Raw genomic sequence first — 10,891 nt, 5'->3', positions numbered from 1 at the left:
TCATAGGTTCGCCATCACTGTTCTAGGCTTAGACCATGACCCTTGACCTACCTATGGATAGAAAGTGGAAATTGAAAATGATGGTGTTTTGTGTTTCCTCAACGTGTGGAAACTCGTAGCCTTTCCTGTATTATTTCAGGTCAACATGCAGGATCTAGATTTTTCCTGGTGCCTAATAAAACCTCCACATCTAAGGCTTAAAATTTATGAGCAAATGCTTTTCTTGCTTTAGCAGAAGGAACCTGTTTTCCACTGTTTAATTCTATAGGTTCAATTCTTCTCTCTTAAAATCTCTCCCAAGAGCATGTTGGAGAATGCGATGTTGGTCACACTGTGCGGGCAACTTGCCCTGTTATCGCGTAACAACTCTTACAACACACGCGCTTCCTAGGATCAGGTTCTCAGCGTGGATAATGGCCACCATCTTCACTTAGACCTTAAATTCTCTGCTTGATGTGCTGATCTCATTATAGGATGGCTGTATTCATGATGGGTTGGAAAAGCTTCTGTAGGTTTCCTATTGCTAAGGTCAGAGGATGACTCACATATTCCTTTCACCCACAGGACTACTAGCAGTAGTCTCTGAGAAGAGGCAGTATACTCAGCGTCCATATGAAGTGGACACAGGTTTGGCTGTATTTATATACATATGCCCTGTACCAAACTTGAAAAACCATGGAAAAAGTGAGGCCTCACCTCTGTGCTCATGCATAGCTTCGTCCCTGCCACCGTGGATACTCGGCTCATTGGTGAATTGTGTGAGCAGTGGGATGGCCAAGGACAGGGGCAGACTGACCCCTACTGGACAAGGTATCTCACCTGCCCAGTTGTTCGGTATCTTCCCTGCAGTACATGTTCTCCTGTGGACATTGACGCAATACACACAAATCTTCCTACTTCATGTCCATTCACACAGACCACCCACATGCCTCTTCACCTTAACTCCTTTCTTATTTTGTTGCCTCAAAAGCAGACCTAAGAGAAAGACTTTAATTCAAGTCACATCCCGGTTCTGTGAAATACTACGACTTTTATTATTATTATTTTTAACTGCTGAATCTGCTCATCTGGAACAATACCTAATACCTAACAGATGCCCCGAAATAATGACTAAATGACCGATGAAATGACAAGCAGATTCCAAACTCCTTTCCCAAACTCAGCAACCATGCAGTCTCTTTCTCATCTGTCCCTAAGTCTGTTTCCAGCCATATCCTTCACAAAGCTCCCCTCACAAAGTGCCACCTCCGTCTCCTGCTTCCTGTACCGTTATGTTCCCAGGCACCAGCCCTTCTCAGAATGAAACAAGCACTCCCGAGTGTAGACTTTAAAAAAAAAATACATTTCTTTATTGATTTCAGAGAGGAAGGGAGAAGGAGAGAGGGACAGAGAGAAACATCAATGATGAGAGAGAATCATTGATCGGCTGCCTCCTGCACACTCCCCACTGGGGATTGAGCCCGCAACTCAGGCATGTGTCCTTGGCTGGAATCGAACCCGGGACCCTTCAGTCCAAAGGCTGACACTCTATCCACTGAGCCAAGCCGGCTAGGGCCCAAGTGTAGACTTTGGCTCTTCTTCCCTCACGTGTCTGAAATGATCCCTTTCCATCTCTCTCATCTGCTCATTAGCTAAGGTAGGTCTCAAGTTTCTTATACCGCTAGCGTTCAAGCAATAATGATGTCAGTGTCTATATTGTAATAGCCAGTGGCTGTTCAAGACAAATGAAAAATATCACTTTGGACAAGCATCTTAGGGAGGATTTCATGTTACTGTGTCAAGGACTCAGCTGTGATGACCATGGCAAAGAGAGATTCCGTAGGGCAGGCACTCGGAACCCAGAATAAAGAAGGCAACCTAAACGATCCACCTTGGTCCAATAATAACTCGGACCTTTATTTCTTGTTGTTGTTACAAAGCCATATACCTGGGATGACCTTCTAGAAAGTCAAGGTAGTCGCCTTCATCAGTTTTCATCAAGTTTCCTTGACTTTCCTGTGTTATGCATTTTATTAACCTTTTGTTAGTACAGGGTGGGTACTAACAAAATCATTTACAGGGTGGGGCAAAATTATGTTTATAGTTGTGAGTATGCGAAACACAGTGCTTCTTCTTGTAGTATTTATTGATTATTGTATTATTTTCCATATGAACAACTGTAAACGCCCCTTTGCCCCACCCTGTATAATGATTTGGCAATGTTCACCTTAATTTTTAAGTACTGAAACTTTTGCTTGGCTGGTGTGACTCAGTGGTTGAGCATCGACCCATGAACCAGGAGGTCAAGGTTTGATTCCTGGTCAGGGCACATGCCCTGGTTGCAGGCTCGATCCCCAGTAGGGGGCATGCAGGAGGCAGCCGATCAATGATTCTCTCTCATCATTGATGTTTCTATCTGTCCCTCTCCCTTCCTCGCTGAAAACAATAAATATAAATAAATGCGGAAATTTTTATGGCAGAAATAGAATGGAATTGCTCTGAATGAACATATTATTCGGTAAAAACAGGGAAGATACACAATAGCCCACAGATAAAAGAAAGAACAAAATATAAATTGCCACCTCTTAATTCTGAAGGCAGATGTAGTCCGACCTTTGTCAAGCATGTTGGTTGAGCAAGCCTTGTGCATTTTAGCAACCACGACAGCCTCCTCCATGTGCGCTGTCTATGTTTTATTCATTCTTTGTTTAGTCATTCTTATCATATTTTACGGCTAAAATAACTTCCTCTTAGATTAAAAATAAATCATTCTTCTTTGATCGAAAGAGTAGTAAATCTTTATTTTGTCAGCAGTTTGTGCCTATTAGCATATTTGAAATGAAAGAAAACTGTGTTCCTGCCTTTGATATTGTGAACGGTAATTAGATTATTTGCTAAGAAATTTCTTTTCAGAATTAACTCTATTATATTTCCCTGCGGTGGAACTTAACTGATTTAATGCACCTCCAGTGCCTTTGGCAACAATAGAAGAACGCCGAGGTGGGATGAGCCCACGTCTGCACAAGTAGAACTTGAGAACTTACAGGGACAGATACATTTCTGAAAATTGAACTTTTACAAAAAGAAAAATCCCAAATTTCCTCCTTAAATCATGTGTCTTATCCACATAGTGCTACGATTTCCCTGTGGGCTGACAGGAAGTGGGTTTTCATTAGTTTTCTAAATGGCAAGGAAGATGCCGGAGTGTGGGGGCAGGGACAGTGACGACCCAGGTGTCTGTAGGGAGGTCGAACCAGGGCAGGTGCTGTGTGTGAGCCTTCCTGCTCTCCCCCTGCTGGCACCTGCCCTCCTGGGAGATTGTGGGTGTAACGGTTACCCTCAGAAAAATCTCACATGTATGTAGACTTTTGTGTGTGTGTGTGTGTGTGTGTGTGTGTGTGTGTGTGTGATTGTGACTTGGCCACTATAACTTCCATAGCAAACTTTCTTGACCTGACCACCTTCTGTCCCCCAGACATGAGAAGTCCCAGGGTCACAGCCATGAAAGAGAAAGGAGTTCCTTTAAGTTTCTAAACACATGGACTCCATTCCTTTTGGGGTGAAGTAGCCAGGCTGAAGCCAGAGCCTGCACAGCCCTCAGCACCCAGCTTGTGAGATGTGAGTGGAAGCCAGCTGGGTTGTCCCTAGGAGCCAGTGTGGCTCACCTGCCCAGGTGCTTATCTATCTATCTATCTATCTATCTATCTATCTATCTACCCTACCTACCTATCTATCTATCTATCATCTATCTATCTCTATCTATCTATCTATCTATCTATCATCTAAAACCCTAATATGCCGAAGGGCAGAACAACGGGATAACTGAACAACCAGTCACTATGACGTGTGCTGACCACCAGGGGGCATGCACAAAACATGGCGGGTGCTGGCAGCAGGCGGCATAGAGCAGAACATGGCGGGTGTCGGCTATGGTGAGATGGTGGAGCAAGTGAGCGGGTGTGCTAGACCAAGGCAGGGTGCCATCATTATCATCGGGGCAGCCTCTGGTGGTTACTGAAAATTCTTTGCCCCTGCACACCACGGTCCCACCCAGTGCTTGCACCTGCTGCTGGCACCGGCCCCTCTCGCACCCCCTGCCGGCGTCCAGTGCTGGCCCCGATCGCTTGGCGCCATCACCGGGTGCGAGCGGTGGCTGCCAGCCCTGATGGCCCCTTAGGACTTCTCCACTTCCCCCTGCTCCTGAGAGGCGATCAGGGCCGGCAGCCTCCACTTGTACCTGTTGCTGGCGATGGCCCCGCTCGCACCTGCAGCCAGTGCCAGAGCCACCGCTTGCACCCGCTGCTGGCACCAGCACTGGTCCCAATGACTTGGCGCCATCTGCAGGTAGGAGCGGCAGCTGCTGCCCCCAATCACCCCTAAGGGCTTCTCCACCTCCCCCTGCTCCTGAGGGGTGATTGGGGCAGCAGCCGCCACTCGCACATGCTGCTGGCGCCGGCCCCAATCGCTCACTGCTGTCAGCAGGTGCAAGCAAATGAGGCCAGCAGTGGCAGAGGCGGGAGCGGGGCTGTTGGCAGACAGGGGACCAGTCACCGTGGCGGAAGGGCCCGGGCAGGGGCATGGAGGATGGGCCAAGACCCACCCCTCTGCCCACTGCAGCCTCACGGCCCACAGTTCCTTTCAAGGTGCATGAATTTGTGCACTGGCCCCTAGTATGAATATAAGTCTATTGGCTTCGATGGCACAAGCATCGTATAGCAGGTGGTACCAGGTCTCCTGCCCAGAGCTGGTGTCAGTCCTAAAATTATGGTCTCCTTAATGTCTTCTGTGGTCTGGCTCCCGGGTCCACCGGCTATAAACATAGGGCTCTTGTATACGTTCTCTGCTGGGCTCATTTCCCTCTCTAACTCTTGTGCATAATTTAAAATATATTATGTGAGCCTGCAGAAGATTTATGGGTTTGGGTGGGAGGCAGAAGTAAATCTTCGTTATTTACCTTCTCACGTGGGGACTTTTCTTTGAGTGCCACGCAGAGGTGTGGGTGACATTTGAAGCACGGTTAACTGAGTTGGAAGAAACTTTTTATTTTCGTTTTTACATAACTCGGGAAGCTTTTAAAAGTCGGAGTGGGCGTTGCACAGCAGGTGGTGAATGGCAGGCGTTTGGGCAGAATAGGAATGAGAACATCAGACACCTCCAAGGAGATGAGCTTCAGAAACAAAGTCCTAGTATGTTGGGTCTGCTATGTGACAATGCATCTGAAATCACCAATTCCTTCTCGGTCCTCTCTGTTTTTCTTTTTCTTTTCTTTTTTTTAAAGTTCTGGTTACATTGCTTCTGTAGATTTAAATGACTAGAAGTCTAACTATTTTAGATACAATCGGCAGTTTGAATTTAAAACTCTCAGTAAAACTTTTCACCAGTGGTATGATTGTAGTTTTAACTGTTTCCAACTCCGCACTTTTCATTTGTCATTTCTGGTGAGCGAAGTAATGAAGGGGGGATGTTGTAATTGGAAAAACTCTAAATTTGAGTTTGGATCTGACTTCTCATCCTATTCCAACCACTATCACCTTCAAATCGTTAAAACAGGGTGGATATTAAAGTAGATTTTTTTTTAAAAAAATCTTTATTGTTGAAAGTATTACATATGTCCCCTTTTTTCCTCCATTGACCTCTTCCAGCCCACCCATGTCCCCTGCCCCAGGCTTTCACCACCCTTTTGTCTGAAAAAAAAAAAAATATATATATATATATATATATATATATATATATATATATCACACCCACTCAAGTTTTTTGGTTGATCACTTCCCACCCACAAACCCTCCCCTAAACACTAGTTTTTCGTGTTAAAGTCTTGAAAAAGTCAATGTCTGCTTTTCAGCACAGACATCTATTCATTCATTGAAACTTTTTCTATTTCTACTCTATAGGAGACCCCATGTTGGATACAAACATGAATAAACCATAGTCAGAATCTTCAAAGAGCCATTTCCATAGCAAGGATGACAAGAGGGAGAGTAAAAAAAGAACATAAATATGTTCAGAGACGATCACATCGGAATGCGATCCGTGTGTTTTAGAATTTAGAGCATTTCCAACAGCCAGGAGTTGAAGTGCAACAAGGGGGAGGACCCTGTGTTTATCTTGAGAAATGTCTATTATTTCTACCCAAGGAGAGAGCTGGGACCTTTCAAAGAATGACCTGAGCCACAGTTCGGAGAGTAGAAAGTATATGCAGAGCAGGGAGTGGTGTTGGCAAAAGGGTGGGAAAGAATACGAGGGTCGCACCAGTACATGGCAAAGACAAAATCAAGAGGTGACACAAAGGACAGACAGTAGAAATATTCTTGAAGATGAAATGAAAGAGCTTCTCTATTCTGAGTACAGTGAGCCTGGAACAAAGTGGATGCTAAACAAATATTAATCGGGTGAATGTCTTATCTCCTTTGATTCCCCAAACAATTAAATGAAGTAGGAATAATCATTGTCATTATAATGAGAAAACTTATGAGCAGAAAGCAATTAGCATCTTGGGCAAATCCTTACAGGGAAGTCTTGGGATAGAGATTCAAAGTTAGCTGCACCAAATTATGGTTGCTTTGCTTATTCCCAGGAAGGGAATTCCGATGCCGTAAAGATTGCAGGTTCAAAGCTGGGCTTGTCAGCTCAAGTGCTGGGACACAGGGCTTAGCAACCGATCTGGAGAAATGATGTACCAAAGTCATAGGCCGTCCACCTGGTAATCACAGCTACGCCATGTGGCAGGAGCAGTGAGTTGGAGAGGGAGTTAGAACCTTCGTAATTGTTGCAGGAATTTTCACACTGTCTTCATTAAGTGAATGAATTTGTCTGGAAATGAAAGTTTGAGTCATTATTCTGAAAAGAGTCCTCCTCACCTGGTCTGTCCAGTCTATTTAACAAATCTGTTGGTATAAGTCTGTTAATTTAATCTGACTCGTGACTTTCAAAAGACAATAAAGAATAAGTTAAGATGAATGCAACCCACATTAAAAAACAACAACCACTGGATACTGCTACTTAAGCAGTTAAATACACATAAACATATAAGTTTATGCCATTTATAAAACACTAGAGGCCTGATGCATGAATTCGTGCAAGACTAAGCCTTCCTTCCCCTGGCTGCCGGGACTGACTTCCCTCTGGCACCCAGGACCCCGGCTTCCCTCGAAGCCCCGGCTTCATCTGGAAGGTCATCTGGAAGGATGCCCGGAAGGACGTCCGGCCTAATTAGCATATTATTCTTTTATTATTATAGATAAAAACAATATATTCTCATAAATAAATGTATAAGTATTTTAATATACATATCCAGGGAAACCCCAGCCCCCAGTCCCTGGATATAGCTCATTTAAACTCAATTACCAGTAACTCAGCACAACATGTATATACTCCTGCTCACACAGTTCAAATATAGTATTTGCTAAATACAAGTGTGCATGCTCTGTGTTAAATAGACTGCCCAGCGAATTCTGTGACTAGAAAAATGTTAGTTCTAAACACTCAGTGCTCAGATGAAATACTGAAATACAAACCAACATACTCTACCCTGAGCTCCCCACCTTCACCACATTTAAAAAAGCCAAATATTTCAGCAGCCATTTATTTTATTTCTAAATAAACATATTCTATATATTCAAATTTTCAGACTTCAGTTGGTTGCAGGTAACTAATGCCATCGAAAGCAAAATCATAGATGGGAGTGGAGGGGACTAATGTAGTGTGTCTCCTAGTGGGTAAGCAACATTTTGGTCACAAGAGTAAAATAAAAGTTCAATAAGGCTTAAAAAAACCACCCCAAACATCAGCCTTTACATGAAGGATATTTGCTTTCTAGCTTCATGCCTACCATTTTGTTTTCAGAGGTCATAGAACTATTTAAAATGTCAATAATTTCAACGTACATTAAAGAGTTGTTCAGAAGTTCCTGCATGCTGCTTATAAGATAGTTTTTACTATGCATCAGTCACCCAATCACAATTACAGTAGATGTTTCTAGAAATGTCAACTGCTTTCTGGTTTAGATTCACTCCATAGAACCAACAGGAGCTTGTAATTGACATTTTACTATTCCACTTCAAGCTAAAGACAGATGGGAGTGTATATGTACGGGATGAAAAGCAAGTGTTTTACCAATTTTTTCCCAAATCAAATCATGGTCAGGTTTCAGTAGGTTTTTGAAAGGGTGTGTTTATTCTTTATTTCTAGTGTGGTGTTTTGTTTTGTTTTTGTTTGTTTGTTTTTTTTTCTATCTCGAATCGCAGCCTGACTCAAGGTCTTGTTTCATAGACTATGGCAGCAGGCAATTGGAAATTAGAATTTCAATATAGCAATTGTCTCTTTGGGAGGTATATAGGAATTAGTGGTAAAATAATAATGAAGGATCAGGTTAGATAGTACGTCAATCTGACATCTGTTTTGAGAATTCCAAATATGAACATTAAAGTTAAGGTTGTATTTTAATTTACTATACTCCTTGAAATCATGAACCCATAGTCAGCGATGAGTCTGATGCCTGTTGAAATTAAGGTTAAGACGATGCCTACAAAATGTCATTTCATATTTATTTCCAGAACTGATCATTGCAAAAGGTAGAGAAATGTATTTGATCTGCTGAAGTCACTAAAAATTAAGTCTGTTCTTAAATAGGACACCATGGCAGTGTACTTGGATAAGAGAGACTCTATAAATAAGATCATTAAAATGCCTTTTGTTATTAGTAATCTCCTTTTTGCATTTGCAAAGTGTACTTCAAGAGGCTTAAAGTGCTTTTAAAAATATCTTTGTACGGCTTCACAGTAACTCTTGAACAATGAAACAGACCTCCTCTCTAAAAAACGTCATCGCAAAGAGAATTTTCTCTGTGGGAATAAATGACCTAACATTGAATAAATAGCCTCCTGAAATCTATGGCTACCGTTGCCTGCCTCAAAGTGTACAGTCAGATCAATGGTCCCATTGAACTTTGCACTGGTCTGAAATCATCTGATGTATCTGATCAATTTTGGGTGTAACATTTTAAAAAGGAGTAGTCGATCCTGTTTAATTTATCACCAGTTCCAGTACCCCCAGCGCCTCTTCTATGTTCATGATATACAATGGCTGTTCAATAAATATTCAACACCCGAAATAATAGCAGGTGGTGGCTATATGAAGGCCATCCAAGTTCTACAGATACAGGAAGAAGCTTTTACTGTTGCGTAGCAAACTCCCATGAGCTTAGCAGTAGATCTGGGATCTAGGCAGGGCTCAGCTGGGTTTTCCGCTCAGGTCTCTGCAGGCTGAAACCAAAGCACAGGCCAGGGTTGTGTCGACATGTGAGTGATCATGCCCTCATATGCTCAGGGACATCCACATTCAAGGCCAGGTGGTTGTCCAAGACCTGTGCACGGGGGAGTGAGAACCTTGAGGGACCATCTTAGACTTCTTCCAACCACAATGAGTAAGTGTGCGCACGCAGACACACACACACACACACACACACACACACACACACACACACACACACAGGCAAAGTCCAGGAAAGCCGTCATTTAAATATCATTACTGTTCCTTCATTGTTCTCTCCTTGCAGGAATAGGGATAGGAAAGAGGATTGGCAGTTCTGTTCTGCCTGTGGATCAGCTGTTTCGTGGGATAGTAGCGAACATGAGAGGACTTGCCTGTAGTGCCAGAGATGCATCTCAGCGCTTTAGATGCACTAGTTCCGTGGTCGGCAAACTGCGGCTCGAGAGCCACATGCGGCTCTTTGGCCCCTTGAGTGTGGCTCTTCCTAAGCCTTAGGAGTACCCTAATTAAGTTAATAACAATGTACCTACCTATATAGTTTAAGTTTAAAAAATTTGGCTCTCAAAAGAAATTTCAATCGTTGTACTGTTGATATTTGGCTCTGTTGACTAATGAGTTTGCCGACCACTGCACTAGGTCATCGCCTCCCCCAGAAACTGGTGAGGGGGTAACATTATTGTTACCGTTTTTTAGTCGAAAAAAGAGCCACAAGAAATTAAAGTGCCAGAGTCTATACACGGGAAGTGGCCCTATAGGATACTATGCTTAACATGTATTATAGACTCAAGACATGGGGTTATTCATGTGATTGTTAGAGTTACTAGAAGATAAAAGAGTATAGAAAACACCAAAAGGGCACGGATATATACCGGCGCTTCCCTGGCACGGTCCCTGTTTATGTTAGTTCACCCCAGAGGAGGGCAACGCCGACTGGAATGAACTCCACATTCCAAGTGACTTCTGTTCAGGCCTGCTTGGTGCTACGCCGTCCAGCTTCTCAGTGCATTGACCAAGAAAACCCGGGAGTGGAGGGGATCAAATCTTAAAATGACCACGAACACTTCAACAGAAGCAAACCCCACTGGGTAAGGCAGCCGTGGGCAAACTATGGCCCGCGGGCCGGATCCGGCCTGTTTGAAATGAATAAAACTAAAAAAAAAAAAAGACCGTACCCTTTTATGTAATGATGTTTACTTTGAATTTACATTAGTTCACACAAACACTCCATCCATGCTTTTGTTCCGGCCCTCCAGTCCAGTTTAAGAACCCATTGTGGCCCTCGAGTCAGATAGAAGATAGTGAAGGATAAACGTTTGACACACGTTTTATTTAGTGACATAACATGACTTGGAGCCCATGGGAAAGAAGCTAACAAAAATGTAGCAAATGCTTTCTCTCTCTCTCTCTCTCTCTCTCTCTCTCTCTCTCTCTCTCTCTCTTTCTCTCCTCCTCCTCCTCCTCCTCCTCCTCCTCCTCCTCCCTCCCTCCCTCCCTCCCTCCCTCCCTGATTTTGGTTCTTCCAAAGGAATGGAGGCCACCTCTCCAGGTGCCAAGGACTGACTGGGAGGTTGCCATAATATTGTGCCTGTTCCCTATCTCTTAGCAGCATGTCCCCTGGCCCTCCCAGAATTAATTGTCCCCA

The sequence above is a fragment of the Myotis lucifugus genome, unplaced genomic scaffold (assembly GCF_000147115.1).
Source record: "Myotis lucifugus unplaced genomic scaffold, Myoluc2.0 scaffold_133, whole genome shotgun sequence".
In the NCBI taxonomy this organism is placed as follows: Eukaryota; Metazoa; Chordata; class Mammalia; order Chiroptera; family Vespertilionidae; genus Myotis; species Myotis lucifugus.
This window is presented reverse-complemented; position numbering follows the sequence as displayed.